Source organism: Pan paniscus, chromosome 8 (assembly GCF_029289425.2).
Source record: "Pan paniscus chromosome 8, NHGRI_mPanPan1-v2.0_pri, whole genome shotgun sequence".
Classification (NCBI taxonomy): Eukaryota; Metazoa; Chordata; class Mammalia; order Primates; family Hominidae; genus Pan; species Pan paniscus.
Genome location: NC_073257.2, coordinates 27,107,248 through 27,127,461, shown reverse-complemented (window position 1 = coordinate 27,127,461; position 20,214 = coordinate 27,107,248). Strand labels below are relative to the sequence as shown.

At 45.7% G+C, this 20,214-nt stretch overlaps 1 protein-coding gene across 1 annotated transcript in view; it reads left to right on the top strand.

Moving 5' to 3' along the window:
* The first annotated feature begins 219 nt into the window (after nucleotides 1-219).
* The window catches only part of FAM107B (family with sequence similarity 107 member B), an 86,259-nt gene continuing 66,264 nt past the window's right edge, over nucleotides 220-20,214 (top strand). The window contains exon 1 of the mRNA XM_034930015.3: nucleotides 220-373. The gene's annotated coding sequence lies outside the window, so the exon portion shown is untranslated. The remainder of the gene's footprint in view (nucleotides 374-20,214) is intronic.

Here is a 20,214-nt window from a genome sequence, read left to right as displayed (position 1 = left end):
CCACCGAGTCCCGGAGGCCGAGCGCCGCAGCCCCGGCTGGCGCCCCTCCCGGCGCGGATGCCCGGCCTTTCTGGATCTCCGCCCGACGCGCGCGAGCCGTGGAAGGAAGGCGGGGGCGGGGCTGCCGGGGCGGGGCGCGTTGGGGGCGTGGCCTTGCCGCTCCGCCCCGCCCCGCCCCGCCGCTTAATTCGGACGCGCGGGGCCGCGGGGAGCGAGAGCCACCCTGCGCCGGACTGGCTTGCGGGCCGGGCCGCCGCCGCCGGAGCCGCCCTCGCGCCGCCTCGGGCCGCCGCCGAGCAGTCGGGCCGCTGGGCGCCGCCGCGGGCGCCCGGAGCGAGCCGGGAGGGAGCCGCGCGCCTTTGTGCGCGCCGAGGTAGGTTCGCCTCCCGCACTTACTTTCCACACAAAGACGAGGGGCGCGGGGAGGCGGGCGGCGGCCCGGCCCGACCCCGGCCCCGGGGACCCTCTCGGCGGGCGGCCGGGCGGGTGGGGGGGTCCCCGTGCGCGGGAGGGCAGCGGGCATACGGGGACCACGGGTCACCCCGCGCGGCACCCGGGAGGTGCCGGGGCTCAGGGTGGGCACGCGGCGGGGCCGGGCGGGGGGCGCCGCGGAGGCGGGGGCCGCTGCGGGGAAGGGGCCCAGCGGCCGCCCGGCTCATTGTTGCCTCCTCGGCGCTGCCGCGGGGGAGCCCTACCCGGCGCGGTATGCACTGCCTGGCCGTGTGCGCCGTATGCCCGCCCTCGGCGCCCCTCGCCCCGCGGCGCCCGGCGTGGACCGGGTCGCGCCCCGACGCCAGCCCCCGCCCGGCAGACAAAGCCGGGGCCGGGGAGGTTTGCCCCGCGCCGAAGGTGGCCGTGACACTGACTCCAGTCTGCAAGTAACTTTTCCTCTTTTGCCTCTTCTCTTTCTCCACTGTTCCAGTGAACCCAGCATATGGGGTGGTGTAACACACACAAGGAGTCCTAATTCAATTTGGGTTCCGTAATTTCCCCCAGGCATCTTTAGGTCCCTTGGAGGTGGCACTGATGGGTATGGCCAAGTGTTAGTGTTGTGTAGGGGATGGTGTCCACCACTTGTGAAATCTGCAAGAGGAATTAGGTTGAGAGGGTAAACTGTAGATTTCATTCTTTGCTGCAAGGTACCAAGCCTGCTTCCTTCCTCCCTCCCAAAGATTTTAGGCAATGACAGCGGAGCAAAGTTACTTGATAGGATGGGTGCGATTTTGAGGGGTCCAAGAAAAACGGAATGAGGGCTGTTCGACTTCACATTCTTAAACTTGCGATTTCTTGCTATCAAGTACATCGGTTTTCTCCTCCAGCCACGTTTTCCTAACATCACTTTGGAAATTCTATCTATCCAAGTGGCTTTAAGTTGAAATAGTGTCTGGGCTACCTGTCCAGAGAAGTTTTCTTAGCGCTGCTGGTTTCCGGTTTAAAACTTTTCATGAGAAAATTTTATATATTAATTAAAAAATTGAAAATATATAGAAAAAAACCACTCATATGCTCACCACCCAAACACACCCTAAGGATGAAGGCATCTTTGCTTAATTTGTGACTTGGCAGCCATAGTGTGTTTGTGTGTGTGTGTGGGAAAGAGGGTGGGGTGGTAAATGAGAGCATTACTGACCAGCCACATCAGCCTAAAATATATTTAATCATGATAATTCTACAATATTGGTATGCCACTTACATCCAAGATTAATACGGACAAGTTGTTTTGAAATATATTTTCTTATAGGTTTGCAAATAACCACCTGTACAGAAGGGAGAAGAAAGAAACAGGAAAAACAATGTAAATTTCCACTTTATTTGGAAGAATGGGCTGACAAAAAAGTTTCATGGACTATATTTTTGAATTCAGGAGTCATTTGGGATTGACTTTTGTCTTTAAATGAAATCTTTAAGCTTTAAAAATATTTTAAAGGTAACATTGTGTTCTGAGATTCATAAGAAATATGTGATGGAAAGGAATTCTTGTTTGTGGAACAAGGAATAGCAGTGATTGTACAACCGGGTGCATGCTGGCTTCTTAAAGACCTTGCACTGAGAAAGTAAAATAAGGGTTTTTCTGAGAGTCGTGAGTTGTGTTGAGTGTGTATGTTCTTTTAAAATAAAATCGTTCTTTAGCCACAGATTTGGCCACTGGACGCTTTTGTCATTACATACTTTTATTTTCCTCTTGTAACATTTTTGGACTTTTGAATTCTCTAATATGCAAATTAGAGGTCTTTGAGACAACCATTTAGAAGTAGGTTGATCATTAGGATGATGCAATACATTTTGAAGTTAGAAGAATCTACAAGAAGGAAGTTGTGGCTGTGTCCACTCAGGTGCATTTTTGTTGCAGTTCCTGACACTCGGGGCGCTTTAATCTGCACACACGCTCAGGGGAGCGTTGCGGTGCAGTAGTAGCCTGTGAGTGAATGAGTCATGCATGCAGTCTGCTCTGATGATCGGCATTCCTTCAGGAGTCGTGATGCGTTTCTGTCTGCAAAAGTCAAACGAAGCTCCAATAGGAAATGTCACAATCTCCTACCCCAGGGGACTGGAGATCCCCTTCCTTGGATGGTTAAAAATGGACTTGATTTGCGCGTCTGAGAAATTGACATGTGAAATCTTGTTCCTGATGTGGGAGGATGGACGCCGTCATTCATTCATTCATTGAATCTTTCCTTTGACTGTTAATTGTTTAAAATGTCACAAGTAAAGGTGGAAAAGAGTTTTACTGATTTTCTTTGGGAATGGTGGAGGGGTAGAAGACTTCTCTCCTGATGGAAAGAGGAAAGATCAGCAATGTGGCTTAATGTTATTCCTAACTTACCTTCTGCCCCTTCCCTCCAGAATTCTGTGTGCAAGTGTTTTAAGGAAATGGGTTGGGAGTTTGGGTAAGTGAGATCTAGATTTTGGGCATTTGTAGAAGTCCCCGGCTATCTGGGGAAGTTGTCACTCTTCTTTCAGCCTAGAGAAGGTGGCTATGGGTGCTGGTGTGCTGTGGGGCACACTCGGGGGTGGGAAAGCTGCTGTGGAGTGGGATGTCCTCTGTGTGCATCATGGGGTCGAGTGTGGCCTTGGGATGACCTCATGAGACCTTGCTGCATTTCCTTGTATAGTTCCCTTGTCTAATCATGGCCTATTTTTGCTTTTCCTTCTTGAAACAAACCGTTTTTCTCCCCTTTTCCTTTCTAGTTCAAGAAGGGCTGGGCCGGATCCATCTGAAGTTTCCCTCGCCCTAAGTACTTAGGAAACGTGCTGAAGAGGAATGGACAGTCTTACCCATCTCATATCCCTAATTCCAGTACCCCATCAGTGAAACAAATAAAGATTATTTGGCAAGCTGGATTAGATTGCCATTTAGTTATGGTGCCTGGACAAGGGGCTGTTTTAAGGTTGTTGGGGGAGGCTTTGCTTGTCATTTACTCTCCATTCACCAGACATTTAGTGTCCGTCATGTGCCAGGCACTGGGTTTACTGCTGTTAACAAGACTATAAGGCAGGTGAGGAGGCTATTTAAAGAACCGGGCTGGGTACAGTGGCTTGTGCCTGTAATCCCAGTGCTTTGGGAGGCTGAAGCAGGAGGACTGCTTGAGGCCAGGAGTCTGAGACCAGCCTGGGCAACATAGTGACCCTCATCTCTACAAAAAATTAGCTGGGTGTGGCAGCGCGCTCCTGTGGTTGAAGCTACTCAGGAGGCTGAGGCAGGTGGAATGCTTGTGACCAAGAGTTTGAGACCAGGCTGGGCAACATAGTGACCCCCATCTCTACAACACATTTTTAAAAATTAGCTGGGAGTGGTGGTGCATGCCTGTAGTCCCAGCTACCCTGGAGGCTGAAGCAGGAGGATCACTTGAGCCCAGGAGTTCAAGGCTGCAGTGAGCTGTGATCACGCCAGTGCACTCCAGTCTGGGCGACAGAGTGAGAGCCTGTCGCTAAAAAATACATATACATATACATAAAAAAGAATTACACAAAATTACACAAAAATTGTTTAATTACAGTTAAGAGCTGGGAAGGGAAAGCACTGCTTGGTGAATTAAGGTATCTCAGAAAGAATGATGTCAATGCTAGTGAAGGTGGGGGTTGGGTTTCTGATGGTGGAAATGTCAGGGCGGGTGGGTGCGGCGGGCCATGGAGCTGCATGGGGATTTGCCCAGCGCCCATCAGTTCAGAGCCTGCTGGTAGGGGCTTAGCTGAACAGATGAGGTGGACTGTTCAGTTCTGTCTGGAATTTGGCTGTGGGGTTCGGACACTTTGTCGCTTGGGATTGAAGGTGGATCGGGAAACCGTATGGTTCTGTCCCAGTGTCCTTGCTGAAGGTAAACCTCATGGCCAGTAGCCCTGGGAAGCCGGTTGTGGTAGGACGTGGTGTCCTGAGCTGGCCTGGATTCCAGGAGTGAGGACTTGTATCATGCAAAGGGCACCCAACTACAGCTGTGCCCACCAGAGGTTTTGTTGCAAATGAAAAGATAAGAGGAATTTGTGGGGAAAGAGTGAGAAGACTTATTTAAGAACATTATTCGGACTCAGATGAGCTGTAGGAAGGAAAACGGGGAGAGAGATGCAGAAAAAGGAGGTAATGTTGCTTTGACACCAGGTGAACTCTTGACTTTGGGACTGACTTTTTGTTTTTAAGTGAAAATAAATCTTTCAGCTTTAAAAATATTTAAAGAGTAAAATTTAATTTAATTTAATTTAAAGAGTAAAATTTAAAGAGTAAAAGAGTTCTGAGATTCATGAGATGTATGTGATGGAAAAGAGTTTTTTTTTTTTTTTTTTTTTTTTTTGTAGAAAAAGGAATAGCAGTGATCCCACAGCAGGGTACATGCTGGCACTGAGAAAGAAGAAGGGCTTCCCCACAAGGGGGGAGTTGTGTTGAGTGTGTATGTTCTACGGAAATAGAAATCATTATTCAGCCGCAGATTCTACATTCTTTTATATTCCCTGATCAAAGATGTTTTACCAAAGGTGTGAGTTAAGCATATCTTTTTTTAAAAAACTGTAGAGATGGGGTCTCACTATGTTGCCCCGGCTGATCTTGAACTCCTGGGCTCAAGTGATCCTCCTGCCTTGGCCTCCCAAAGTGCTGGGATTATAGACGTGAGCCCCCAGGCCTAGCCTACCAAGGATGTGAGTTAAGCACACGTTAATAGTCCTAAAACAGGCCCTGTGGTCTGTAGTGGTGTTGGGGGCGTGTGTAAGTCACATGGATTGGTGACAGTAATGTTTCCTCCACACAGCAAAGTGTTGGGGTTTCTGCTGTGGCAGAGAGACTGGGGTGTAAGAACAGCACCCCCTTAGAGGCTGTGAGAGGGCAGGGGACCCTCTGGGCTGCTCAGCAGGCCTCTTCCTGGTGGGGCTGCTTAAGTCCTTAGCAGTCGGGAGACTTAGAAGTCTTGAAGTGGGGGGACACTGAGCCCCAGCAACCCTCAGGTTATGTATGTGTTGTCAAGTCTCCCGTAGAAACAAGGTAGAAAAAATGCAGGTTGCAGACTGGCTCTTCCGACCATGGCAGGTTTAGGTGCATGAGGTTAGAGGGTTTTGCCTCCTCATTCTCTCCTTTCTGTTGTCAGTGCTGACTTGAATTATGCTGGAACATCTCCAGGTGACAGCCCTGCCTGGCCACAGCCTAGGCCAGAGGAGTGGAGTTGCTGAACGGAGCAAGGTGCTGTAGGGGAAAGGTGCGGAGCTGTGAGCCCGGCCTGTCAGGGTGAGGATCCAGGCCCCAGCTCTTTGACCTCCAGCAAGTCCCGTAACCCCTTGAGCTCTAGTATTCTCATCTGTGAGGTCGCCTGGGTTATATGCACCTCCCATGCATGTTGGGGACATGTGGTCCCTGAGATTTGGCAAATGAGGGGTGTTTATGCTGTTATGCCAGTGCCCACAGCCTTTCAAAAAATGTTCTTTGCAAAATGTTACTGTGATAAGAGCACTTAACATGAGATCTACCCTCTTAACAGATATTTAAGCGCATGGTGTTTTATTGTTGACTACAGGTGCAGTGTTGTAGGGCAGCTCTCTAGAGCGTATTCCTCTTGCTGAACTGAAACCTTGTGCCCATTGATTGGTAACTCCCCATTTTCCCCCACTGCAGTCCCTGACAACCACCATTCCACTCTTCAAGTCTATGAATTTAGCTACTTAGATGCTTCATCTAAGAGGAGTCACATGGTATTTGTCATTCTGTGCCTGGCTTCTTTCACTTGGTCCTCCAGGTTCATGCATGCTGGTGCTTGTGGCGGAACTGCTTCTTTTCTAAGGCTGCCTGGTATTCCGCTGTATGTATATTACCACATGTCTTTACCCATTCATCTGCCCTTGATGGTTAAGCTGGTTCCACAAAACTCCTGGAAGAAAACATAGGGGAAGACGTTCAGGACACTGGTCTTGGCAGTAATTACGCGGCTGCCACACTAAAAGCACAGTCAACAAACCCAAAACTAAACCAGATTGCATCGAACTAAAAAGCTTCTGCACAGCAAAGGAAACAGTCAATGGAGTGAAAAGGCAACCTGTGGAATGCGGAAAAATGTTGGCAAACTACGTATCCAATAAGGGGTTAATATCTGAGAAGTTTAAGGGATTTCCACAAATCAACAGTAAAAAAATGAAGAACCCAACTCAAAAATGGGCTAAGGACTTAAACAGACATTTCAACTCGGAGGTTTTTTTTTATTATTTTATTTTTTTGAGACGGAGTCTCACTCTGTCGCCCAGGCTGGAGTGCAGTGGCGCCATCTCGGCTCACTGCAACCTCCACCTCCTGGGTTCAAGCGATTCTCCTGCCTCAGCCTCCTGAGTAGCTGGGATTACAGGCATGTGCCACCACGCCTGTATTTTTAGTAGAAATGGGGTTTCACCATATTGGCCAGGCTGATCTTGAACTCCTGACCTCAAATGATCCGCCTGCCAGTCCTCTCCCAAAGTGCTGGGATTACAGGTGTGAGCCACCGTGCCTGGCCTCAACTCAGAGTGTTAGTAATGCAGCCGGCAGTGATGTTAAGATGCGGACACAGGGACACTTGGGAGGGAGGATGGGAGCTTTGTCCCTTGTCCCCACCTGCTCCTCAGTATCTCTTCATGCCTTCAGGAGAGTTTTAAAGATAACTGGGTTTTCATATTAGAAATAGCCTGTTTTATTCCATTCTTGGACAAGAGTTTTGGCATTGTTCCGAAAGTGTCATAGTAAAGTGTATAGGAAAGAGGGCTGTCATACTGTGGTATAAGCTTTTCTGTGCCATTATTAATATATGAGACAGAGCATACTTTGTGAAAGTTAAAACTCACGCTTTATCCAAGTTTTAAGGTATCTGGTGAATGCTAATGAGTTTACAAAAATTGTACAGTCTCATGAAATCCTGCAGTATAAATAATCACAGGTGGTTTGTGAGTGTTTAATGTAGATGTATCAAAATTCCCATGTCCTGGAGGAAGTTGAGAATGCCATTTGTGCATACGCGTATGTAGAGGAGGCTTCATAATATTCTTTCCCGTGTAACTTGATTCTATTTCAAACACGTAAAACTGGTCAGGGTTCTTTTTCATTTTTTCTTTTTTTAGTGGATGTGCAGGGTAAAGTAGTGTATGGAAAGACAGAGGCCTAGACTTGAAAGATTTTCAGACTCTTAAGCCTAAGCTTGCCATGAATGAGTATATGACTTTTGCGCATGTTATTATTTCTGTTTCCCAGCGTCGTCTTCTGTAAAATGGAAATAGTCACACTCACCTACTTCTTAGAGTTGTCTTAGGGTGAGATAGAAGCCTGCATTCTTTATGCCTGCTTGTCCTTCTAGGTAATGCTCTGGAATTGGAACAGCATGTGGGCCACCCCTTAGGATAGGTGACTCTTAGAAGGTGAGAGGAGGCAGGGCGTGGGGTGTGCAAGAGAATCAGCTACATCATCTTTCAGGTTCCTGCTGCGGTGGGTGAATTCTGTTATTCTGTGCCCATGGAATGGGAGGTGTCATAGAAGTCATAGACATCAGACGTAGAGTTTGACCTGAGTGAGTCAGTTGCCCTCTTGGGGCTCGCATATTCTTACCTGTGAAATGCAGTAATAATACTGGTAATATTATTATTATTATCATCAATGAACGGTTTTTAATCATCTTATATGTGGCCAGGCATGGTGTGAAGTTCTTTATGACATTTCTTCATTCATTCAGCAACTGTTTAATGAATGCTGCCATATGCCAGTCATCGTTCCAGGCTCTGGGGATCAGTGGGATCACGGGCTAGCATGGTGGCTGGGACAGACAGACTCCCCTGCCTGCATGGAGTTTATATGCTAGTGCATGACAGAAGGTAAATAGATACATGGATGAGGTGATTCCCATGGTCAGTGCTGTAAAGAAAACTAAGTCAGTTCAGGGGGCTGGAGTCTGGTGGGAGAGCAGGTTGTGTTTTTATTAGGATGAGGCTCCTCCGAGGAGGAGAATTTGAGATCTGAGTGAGGCAAGGGGATGAGCCTCGCAGAAACAAGTGCAAATATCAGCCCAGTGGCTGGCAGGAGCTTGCTATGGAAGGAATGGCCAGAGGGCCTGTGTGGGAGGAGCCAGCGGCCAGGGCAGGAAGAGAGCTGTGCAGTGGGGTCCAAGGAGGTCTGGCAGGCCACGGTGAGGACGTGGCTCATGAGGAAGCCACAGGAGAGTTCTGAGCAGGGCATGCAGGAGATGGACCTTGTATTTTGTAAGTGTGTCCCTGTGGTTGTGGAGGGCCGCGGGGACTGCAGAGGGCCAGGAATAGAAGCAGGGAGACCAGCCGGGGTGCCGCTGGTGAGATGGATTGGAGTTGATACAAGAGAGAAAGGCATTGTGGGTGACACCTGCTCTTTTGGCCTCAGCCTTTGGGTGAAAGATGGTGCCATTGATTGATATGGGGAGACTGGTGGAGGATGAGCTTTATAATGTTCACATCAGCCTCTGGACTTAGTGTTGTTTTATTCCCATTTTACAGATGTGGAGACCAAGGGGGAGAGAAGTAAAAAGTTTGCCCTAGGACCTGGCCAACAAGGTGAAACCTGTCTCTACTAAAATTACAAAAATTAGCCAGGCGTGGTGGCGCACGCCTGTGGTCCCAGCTACTTGGGAGGCTGATGCAGGAGAATCACTCGAACTCAGGAGGCGGAGGTTGCAGTGAGCTGAGCTCGAACCACTGTACTCCAGCCTGGGTGACAGAGCAAGACTCCCTCTCAAAAAAAAAAAAAAAAAAAAGAAAAAAAAAAAAAAAGAAAAAAGGTTGCCCTAGGAAGAAGCTGAGCCAGAATTAGGATCCAAGTCTGATCTGTGCCCAAGCCTTGCGTTTTCAATCATTTTTGCTGGACTCTGTACATATCTGCATTTACTCTCATTGCGAGATTGATACGAAAGTACCTGCAGAAACGCTTGGGAGATGCATCTGTTTTGTTTTTAGCATAGCTTTATTGTGGTATAATTTATATTCCATACAATTCACCCATTGTATGTACACAGTTCTGTAATTTTTAGTAACTTTATAAGGGTGGGCAGCCTCTCCCCAGTCCAGTTTTTAGACTTTGCAGTCAGTTCCCCCTCCCACCCCCAGTCTTAGTTAATCAGTGATCTTTTCTCTTGTCTGTAGCGTTTTGCCTTTGTACAGGTAGAATCACAGTGTGGCCTCTCTCTTGTGTCTGGTTTTGTTCATGTAGCTTAGTGTTTCTGAAGTCCATCCATTGTTGCCTAAGACATCTGCTTTTAAGGAACCTTCTTAGAGTTTGTCATCTATCATAAGACGTACCCTGTGCTGATGAGAAAGACGTCCACTGAGATGTGCCTTAAGATGAGAATAAAAATAACAGTGGCCAGCATTTCCTGAGCATTTGTTATATGCCAGGCACAGTTACGGCCATTATTTTCTGTGATTTCTAGAAATCAGTTTTAGAGGCACCAACCAATGCAGTTCCATGAGAGGTGCCATGATCAGTGTTTTTCAACAAGGGAGGTTAAAAGCTTGCTCGGGGTTTTAAGAGCTGGGATCAGACTTGGGCCTTCTTCTCATGGAGCTGTGTCTTTACTGCTTCTTCACACGCCCTTCACCCTGTGTTTGAGGCTTGTGTCTTCGTAGCCTCACAAAGAGATTGGGATTCCAGTTGGAGAATGCATTTGCCAGTTTTTTTGTTTTTTTGTTTTTTTGGCAGGGTCTTGCTCTGTCATGGAGGCTGGAGTGCAGCAGCGCCACCATAGCTCACTGCAGCCTTGAACTCCTGGGCTCAAGGGATCTTCCCACCTCAGCTTCCTGAGTAGCTAGGACTGCAGAGTGCTTCACCACTCTAATTTTTAAATTTTATATTTTGTAGAGATGAAGTCTTGCTCTGTTGCCCGGTTGGTCTTGAACTCCTGGCCTCAAGCAATCCTTTTGCGTTGGCCTCCCAAAGTACGGGTGTGAGCCACCACCGTGCCTGGCTGAAAATTGTAGTTTTAAGGGGAATATTTGTACTGAATTTTTATTTTGGCGTTACCATATGGAGATGATAGTGTCTTAAAGTGATCCATTTGTGAAGTATTCTTAGGCATAGTGTCAGAATGGCACCAAATTAAGAACACATAATTATGTCATCAGGCAGAGCCTGTGTGTTTGAGTTGTTTTAAATGTTGTGTTTACCAGAAATGCCATTTTTGTACAGAGTGCCCCAAGGCTGTTACCCTATTAATGAATGGAATTTAATTAGGCATCATGCATTTTTCAAGATGTTTATCTAATTGTATTATGTATAATACATTTTACTCTCGAACAGTTCTATATCTAAACGGTATTTTTTCCTGCTGCATATAGTCTATATTGGAAGATTTCATAGTTTTGTATTGCAGAGGAGTTCTTTGTATATCCCAAGAATTCTGAAATTTTGGAAAAGATTTTAAACACCTTACATACTCAAGTAGCTTGGTAAGAGCTGGTTACATAATTTTAGCCATGATAAGCAATAAATTTTTTTTTTTTTTTTTTTTTTGAGACAGATTCTCACTCTTGTCCCCTGGCTGGAGTACAGTGGTGTGATCTCAGCTCACTGCAACCCCCACTTCCCAGGTTCAAGCGATTCTCCTGCCTCAGCCTCCTGAGTAGCTGGGATTACAGGTGCCCGCCACTGTGCCTGGCTAATTTTTGTTTATTTGTTAATTTTTATTTTTATTAGACATGGGGTTTCACCATATTGGCCAGGCTGGTCTCGAATTCCTGGCCTCAAGTGATCCGCCCACCTCGGCCTCCCAAAGTGCCACTGCGCCCGGCCAGCAGTAAACTTTCTGGAATAAGAATTAGTGTTACACTGGGTTCTACCCCTGGTTTCCGGTAGACCAGTTTTTACTGGTGTCACATCTTCCTAAAGTTTCTCAAATGGAATTACGGTGTCGTTAAACTTATTTTTCACGTTTAGTATGTTTTTCTCTTTTAAGGATTTTTAATTATAATTTTAGTTTACTAGTTCAAAGTAGCAAACAAAAAAGCTTTTTATGTTAGAATACCTAGTTTTAAGAATAAAAATTAAGAATTAATAATATTACATTTTAATTTAAAAAGACTTCGTTCAAATCTTTGTTGATCTCTTTATCTGGTTAGGACCCCAGGGAAGTCTGCCATTTTTTAAAAGAAGATTAACCCGCAGAATGGTGGGCCTTTGAAATGAGTGAAAGAGGTCAACCATTGTTCCATATTTGTTGGGCAATTCCAGGCAGTGCAGTGGCCAGTTAGAAATCCTCACGACTTGAGCTGGAAGCCTGGGGGAAAGTAGGATTTGGGGGCAGAGGTAGGTACTGGAATGGTGCAGTGAAGAAGCTGTTATCTTCCGTTGCCAAGGGACTCTGTTCAGCTTTAATCTGTGTCCTGGCTGGATGGTGCATGTCAGCTGCCCAGGCTACCAGTGTGCAGGGCGCAGGAGTTAGAAGCAGGCCCCAACCTGTTTCTTTTTCCATTCCAGAATCGCTTCTGACTAGCACATGCCTTGAAGAGAGGAGATATTATCTTGCAAAACTGATCCAAGTAAAATTGAAATTGCAGGGAGTAAAAATTGGGCTGTACATGTAATGCATGCACTTTATGCAAGTTATGCCTCAATTATATATTTTTAAAAAGATACACGAAAAACAAAGCCAAACCACAAAACCCCTGGGTAGAAATGCAGGATTAGACACTGTTAAGGATGCAAAATCTAAGCCACCTCTTAGGTGTTGTCTCTTTTTCTCCCCTTTCACTTCAGAGGTGCCTTGTTTTGATTCACGTGATAAATTGACTCTGGACAGACCTGTGATTTTATGCTTTTTTATATGAATGGCTTTCCCATGAAGCCTCAGAGTTGCTACGAACGTGCTGGCAAAAATTTCCAGCAAAGGAACCTGTACATTTCCTCACTAATAGCCCCAGCAACTGCCTCTTCCTTTGCCAAAGCTGAATCATCTTACCTGAGGCTTTCTTGTTCCTGAGCTGGGTGTGGCCCAGCCATTCATAGCCTAGTTTCTGTGCTGGGCCCTGACCTTTCAACTCGGGGATGGCTGGGCATGCAGTTTGGGAAATCAGATGGCAAGGGATGGGGGAAGCCCAGGGATCTGCTGAACTTCCCACCTCCCCAGCATTGATTTCATCCCTTATTCACTTAGAAATGGCTTTTCTTAAGGACCAGGATTTGAACAAAGTCTGTCCAATGCATTTGATGGTTATGCCTTTTAAAGCTGTATACATATAGAACAGTTCTTTTACCCCCACCCCTTCCCCCCATGCTGTTGACTTGTTGAAGGAATCAGGTCACTTGTTTGGTAGAATGTTCCACATTCTGGATTTGGGTGCTGGGTTTCTTTTAAACTCATCCCACTAGTCCCTGTATTTCTATAAACTGGAAGTTATCATGAAAGCTTGATCAGATTCATGTGCAGTGTTTTTGGCAGGATTAATTTGTTGTTATCATCTGGCTTAACGTTGCCTCAGCTTAGGAAAAGGTCTGACTGTCTCACGTGTAGTGATTCTAAAACTGAGCGTTGGGGTCCTGTGGTGGGTGGCAGCTTGACCCTTTCATTTCCTCATCGATCTTTCTCCCAATGCCGTTAGCATTCATCGATGACTGTTGTTTGAATTAATTATTTCATTAGAGATTGTTGATTCTTCTCTCTTAATGAGATGGCAGTGAGCGTGAGATGAGATTTAAACTGACCAGGGTATCGGGGAAAACTGACAACATTGATACAGCTTAGGGGCATCTACAGAATTAACAGAAAAAAGCAAAGATTGGCTTGGCTCTTGCAGTTACTGTGAGCGCCTCCTGTTATTAAAGCTAATTACCGTTTGCACGGTCTTCTGTGGATGTTACCCTGTCAGGTTAATTTTGTTATTTAAGTCTTGAGTGGCAGCAATATTAAATTCTGTGCATATGTGCTAACTCTCTTTTTTACGTAACTTGGGTGCCTGTTCACCTAAGTTAGGAGAGAATGACCTAGGTTTAGGAGGTAGAATTCCCCGTGATGGTGCAGACCATGATAGAGAGTATCTTTTTCAATTGTCATTTAAAATTTTCTGACTTGAAAGGAGACGTTCATGCTCAGTCTTTTCTTATAAAAGATCAGTCATTGATGAGTTTAAGATAACTAGAGGAGAATGATACATCTGAAATAGTTTTGTGTTTTCTTCTGCAAACATACAGAAGAAATGGATCTTTTTTTTTTTTTTTTTTGAGATGGAGTTTTGCTCTTGTTGCCCAGGCTGGAGTGCAATGGAACGATATCGGCTCACTGCAACCTCCGCCTCCTGGGTTCACGTGATTCTCCTGCCTCAGCCTCTCAAGTAGCTGGGACTACAGGCGTGTGCTACCACACCCGTCTAATTTTGTGGTTTTTTTTAGTAGAGACAGGGTTTCTCCATGTTGGTCAGGCTGGTCTCGAATTTCTGACCTTGGGTGATCCGCCCGCCTCACCCTCCCAAAGTGCTGGGATTACAGTTATGAGCCACTACGCCCGGCTGAGAAATGGATCTCTTAATGGCATCTCTCAACTTCATTGTTAAGAGTGTTTGGAGAGGGTAGATGCTTGCATTGTTTCTGTTAGGAAGAAATTGAGAGTTCCTTTGAAAGAAGCATGATCGTAGCGAATGAATTTAATTTATATATGCTCCATCAGCACCAGGCTGCACGGTGACATACTACATCTGCAGTTTGATTTTGGGACAACTTCCATACTTGAAGGCTACCAGAATGGAAATATATTGATTCTAACTATCATGGGCAAGCCTGTCTTTTGCCACAATGTGTTGTTTGAAACCCAATTGTTAAAAGGATCATTATAAAGTAGGTTCTAGGATTTCCATAGTCACAGTCTCATTCTGAGTAGTCGTGCTGTTGACCAAACACTTGGTTTCATATAAATCATGGCTGTGACCAATAAGTCCTAAAAGAAAGATGTGAAAACTAGAAACGTGAAAGAGTTTGAAATCATAAATGATGCTTCTGTTGTCAGAGAGGTCTTGAGCTTGGAGAAGCCATAGAAATGAAGAGGTCATCTAATCAAGATTCTTCATTTTTGGTGAATAAACCAACGCTTAGATGTGTTAAATCGCTTGCCCAAGGCCACACAGCTAATGATTTGTAGAGTTGGAACCAAAACTCATCCTGGAATAAGGACCATTAGTACGTAAGTGTTTCTTTTGAACATGTTTAATGCTGTTTACATGCATCATTTTTGGATCCTCATGACAACCCTGTGATTTAGGACTGTAATTGGTTTTATTTTCTGAGGAGGATGTTGAGGCATAGAGACATTGAATATCTTGCCCAGGATCACCCAGGACTGAGATATATTCACTGCAAAGAATGCGCTCTTCTTTTTTTTAATTTTAAAAATTTTTAAATTTTGCTTTATGTTCTGGGCTACATGTGCAGTACATGCAGGATTGTTACATAGGTATACATGTGCCACGGTGGTTTGGCGCACCCATCAATCTGTCATCTAGGTTTTAAGCCCCGCATACGTTTGGTATTTGTCCTAATGCTTTCCCTCCCCTTGCCACTCATCCCCCAAGAATGTACTCTTATTCACCCTATGGTGTACTGCCTTCTGATTCATTCATTCATTCATTTCTTCCTTATTATTATTACTGTTTAAAATTCATTATTTCGTGTTAAAGGAATGCCTTATTCCTAACAGCCCGGAAACATTGCCTTTCAAGGACTTTCCATATACTCTTAAAATCTATATTTTTAAAAACCTACTAGCTCTAATTATTGCAGATATAGTCAGTGGAAATCACTAGCTATAATAAATGTTATTTGAATAATTGGTAATTGTGCCTGGCTTACTAGTATTTGAAAAAGCTTTCAGATTATAGATGGTTCAGGACTCTTACAAGATGTCTAGGTAAGTTTGAACTGATAGTTTCTTTCTTTTGATAAATGTCCTGTGCCAACCCACAGCTTTAAAAATAATTCCTTTGACCATTCTTTTAAAAAGTCACCACTTACTCTTTTTTTTCTTTTCTTTTTTTTTTTTTTGAGACAGTCTCGGTGTGTCACCTAGGCTGTAGTGCAGTGATGTTATCTCGGCTCACTGCAACCTCCTGGGCTCAAGTGATTCTCCTGCCTCAGCCTCCCAAGTAGCTGAGACCACCGGCATGCACCACCACACCCGGCTAATTTTTGTATTTTTAGTAAGGATGGGGTTTCACCACGTTGACCAGGCTGGTCTCGAATTCCTGACCTCAAGTGATCTGCCTGCTTTGGCCTCCCAAAGTGCTGGGATTGCAGGCGTGAGTCACTGCACCCAGCCTCACCACTTATTCTTTAAATTCTTGGAAACATCATGGAGGAATCGACTTGGGATGGGTTTGGAGCCCTCATTCTCTCTCTTCTTCCTCCTTTTCACTCCCCTTCAGTAACATCCTGGGCAGCCCTGAAGCTGAGATTTCATAAAGATCAGATGTGTTTTTGGGAGACAGCGTGTGTGGGGTGATGGGTGGGGAGGAGTGGAGGTGAGAAGTCACCCTGTGGCATGGGAGAGGATGTTTGGTGTTGATTTTCTGAGTGTCAGCCTCGTGTTTCTCAGGACGGTTGGTTGACTGTCTTTTTCTCTATTTGCGCTGCCCACAAAGAGCCAGATGTGGGTGCCTCCGGGGGTGTATGGGACCCACTTACCTGTGTGAAGCTAGCTTACAGAGAGGGGAGAATGGGTAGACCCTGGTAGCGTCCAGGGAGACTTTCACGTGGGCGTGGTTTGTACTCTGACCCACTGGTGACTTTAAACAATTTGTCATCAAATACCACAGTTGGCTTTGCAGCTATCTGGTATTTGTGCCTGGAGTAGGTTTGTTTGTTTTGTTTTAAATGCTTCTAAATTACAATTCTTTGTGAGCTTCCTGTTTCATACTTAGAGCTGAAATATGTGGTGACTGACTCTACCAGGACTGCTTTTTTCCCCTTTTCTGCATTTGTGCTGGAAACAGAACAGCTTGCACGCACAGCCTGGAGCATGTTGCCTGCATGTGCTTCTTGGTGGACATGAGCACATGGCTGACTAATTTCAAAAACCGCCTATTTATATCCTCTTCAGAATCACTGTCAGACATTAGGCACTCTCTCTACTAACGTCACGTCGATTAATATGGATTTTAAAATGGAGGTAAATTACTTTTTACTCATGGGGGAGTCATTAGATAGTCTTTTTTAAATATACATCCCACCATTTCTCTCAAGTGTGTCACACTGGTAATTGTCCCATGCTGGAGTTTTCAGCAATTATCATAGGATTGAATGCAGCAGGAAGCGGTGGAGAACACCTAACCCTCTGATTTTATAGATGAAATGACAGCCCAGGGTTGCTGAATTACTGAGAGCTCAAAGCTCCTTGGTGCAAATCTAGGACTAGAGCTCTCTCCTCCCGTAGCTTCGAATTGAGCACAGTGTCCTTTACTGTCACCCACCTTGCCTCACCCTACCTACCCCACATGCTGGCACTTGGCACCACAAAAGAATAAAAACAAGGACAGGAAACAAAACTTCCTAGTTACTAGGGTTATGGTGACGATTTTATAGCAGAAAAGAAAATAATGTTTAAGATATGTAGTCCTAAAGAAACTGTCTTTTTTTGGATGTTTGTGTAAGACAAATTCTTATTCATACTAATGGAAAGTCTTAAAAACATTAAACATGAAAAATAGTTGTTCATACCATGAACATAAGCCTAGGCATTTATTTAAATGTGTGAGAACTATCTTTGTCGACTGTGTCTGTTGTCCACATTTTGACTTCTAGGGCTAAGCAACTTCCCGTGATTGGATAAATATGGGAGTTCTTTCTAAATAAATATATGAGAATATATTTCTGTGCATAAATACCTGAGAATAAATACATGAGTACCTGCATTGTGTCTTACACTGCCATTATCCTCAGGCTTTTTTCAGATGTATGTTGTCATTTATTAGTTCCGACACTGGCGCATTAGAAGGACGATGAACTTTTTGCTAGGTAGACCTAGGCGGCATGTCGTAAGTGCTTTTATCTTGGTGAGTTCAAGTTTTCTCATCTCTGCAGTGTGACTATTATCAGGCAGGAAAAGCACCTGGCACAGTGCCTGTACACAGGTGTGAACAGAGGTTAGTGCCTGCTCCCCCAAGTTGGTGTTGTGATGTGATGTCATACATGATTGTTTACACTCTCACCTGATGGGCGAGACTATTCCATTCTCATAGGACTCAATGAGAGAGAGTTTGTCCCAGGATTGGGGTGAATGTTTCACCTATATCATCGTCTTGGGCCTTCTCCACCTGAAATGTAGCCCAGTTTGATAAGCAGTGGTAGAATACAGAGACAGGTTAGGAACCTGGTGGGGGTAGAGGGTCCATACTGGAGCTCTGGGATCTAATTGGAGAGTGGAGGAGTGACCCTGGGCTCAAAGGTATGGCTGTCTTCATCCATTTGGGCTGCTGTAACAAATACCACAGACAGGGTGGCTTAAACAGCATTTATTTCTCACAGTTCTGGAGGTTGGGAACTCCAAGAACAAAGATGCTGGCAGATTTGGTGTCTGGTGAGGGCTCCCTTCGTGTTTTGCAGAAGGCCACCTTTTTGCTGTATCCCCACATGGTGGAGAGGGAGATCATCTGCCTGGTGTCTCTTTTTCTAAGGGCACTAATCCCATTCATGAGGGCTCCAGTTCTATGACTTAATTACTTCCCCTAAGCCCCACTTCCAAATATCATCACATTGGGATTAGGGCTTAAATAATATGAATTTATGGTGGAGGAGGAAAAAATATTCAGTCCATAGCCATGGCCAAGGTGAGCAGAGGCTTCAAGTCTATGGGCAGGCAGGATTCTCATCTCATATTTTTTTTTCTTTTATTTTTAAATCTACCACAGAGACGTTCTTTGCTACAGGTAGGATTCTTAAAAGCAAAGCAGTGTTCTGAAGAGAAGGTGGGTTTTCAGTGGCCTGGGATGGAGGAGGATAAGGAGGATGTGAGTTGTAGAAGTGAGAGTGAGGCTGAAGGTCAGGAATTGAACTAGCACATGAGGAATTCGGGTCAGGAGGTCACCAGTAACCAGGAGTTGACAGTGATGCGGACTCAGTGCCCTTGCCCAGGAATTTGGCGCTTGCTGGGTTCCTGTTTATGCAGGAGCTGATTGCTGGCTGGGGGCACCCCTGCACGCCCAAGCAAGAGGGATCCAGGGTCAGCAGTTAGTGGCAGGAGAACTCCCTGAGGGTGCCTTGTATGCAGGGAGAGTGCATTTCCTGTTTGGTTTGGGACGAGCCTGGTCCAGGTGTAATTAGTAACAGAGGCTTCCTCCACACTCAGCAATGACTGCTGTGGTCGACAGTTAATATGGTCACCCTACTCATGAGTACTTGGTTGCAGAGAAGTATTTGTTATGTGTATGAGTGAAGATCCTGACCAAAGATTTGACCACACAAGGTTCTGTGGTGAGTCCATGGTTTACCTGTCTCATGGGATGAGCTTGGCTGCCTCTCTTTGTGTACTTGTTATTTGAATTCCAAAGAACGTTCTGCGCCACACTTTTCAGAGCTCTTTTCTCCCAGTGTGTGTTTTAGATGGCCGTCTGTTTTGTCATTGATAAGCTAATTCTGTAAACCTCAGGGCAGCTGCACACGCAGCATCTGTAATTGCACCTCTGTAATTGGCTGGAGTGCTCGAGAGACTGTACTTGCTTTTCCTGGTGCCCCCCAGGGTCCGTGGCTTCACCTAAAGGCTTGGTGGGAGGGACTAGTGAGAGAGGGAAGAGGAAGAGAGGAGGGAGAGGATGCTTGGTCTTCTACTCATCGGCCTGATTGACAGGGGCTGGGAAAGTCTGATTCTTAGTTGACTGCCGGGAAGATGGGGCTTGCGAGAGTGGAGGGGGCTGAGGTGGGGTCCAGGTGTTACTAGTGGAGGGTGTCCAGGTTCTTGGCATTTTGAACAAAGAATTGGACAAAACGCACAAACAAAGCAAGGAAAGAATGAAGCAACAAAAGCAGAAATTTATTGAAAACAAAAGTACACTCTACAGGGTGGGAGCGGGCTGGGCATAGGGGCTCAAGAGCCCGGTTAAAGAATTTTCTGGGGTTTAAATACCCTCTAGAGGTGTCCCTTTGGTTACTTGGTGTACACCTTGTGTAAATGAACTAATGGCTCACTATTGGTCTGATTGGTTATTTGAATCAGCAAGAGGGGAGCAATCAGAGGCTGAAGCGAAGTTACAAAGTTACACCCTGTGCCAACATCTGATTGGTTGCGGGAAGCAACCAATTACAGGCTGAAGTGAAGTTACAAAGTTATACTCCTATGCAAATGAAGACTTGGCCTGTGACCAGTCTGATTGGTTGGGAGAGGGGACCAAGCAGAGGTCCTTTCAGTTTCACCTGCCATGCAGAAAAGGTGGGGGTTGCAAGGGGAGTGGCCTCCGGTCCTTTTGTTACGTAGGTGTGGAAAGTTGGGGTTATCCTTTTGATTTAGTTCTAGGAAGTCAGTGTGAATCGGCCTTAGGTTCCCTGCCTCCAGCCCCTATTCTCCTGCCTCACAGGGTCCGTATCATGGAGCTGTTGATAATTGTAGGGAGAGCACTGCACGTGTATTCCTGATTTTCTTTTGGTGTGGTTTCTCCATCCCTTTTGGGAGGAGTTGATGCACTTCCTCGAATTTCTGCACCAACTGTTTTATTTGGATCACAGCATCTTACAGGCTGTTGTCATGTTTTGAGACTTTTTTGTTTATGGTGAAATGGAGCGAAAGACTCTGAGTGCCG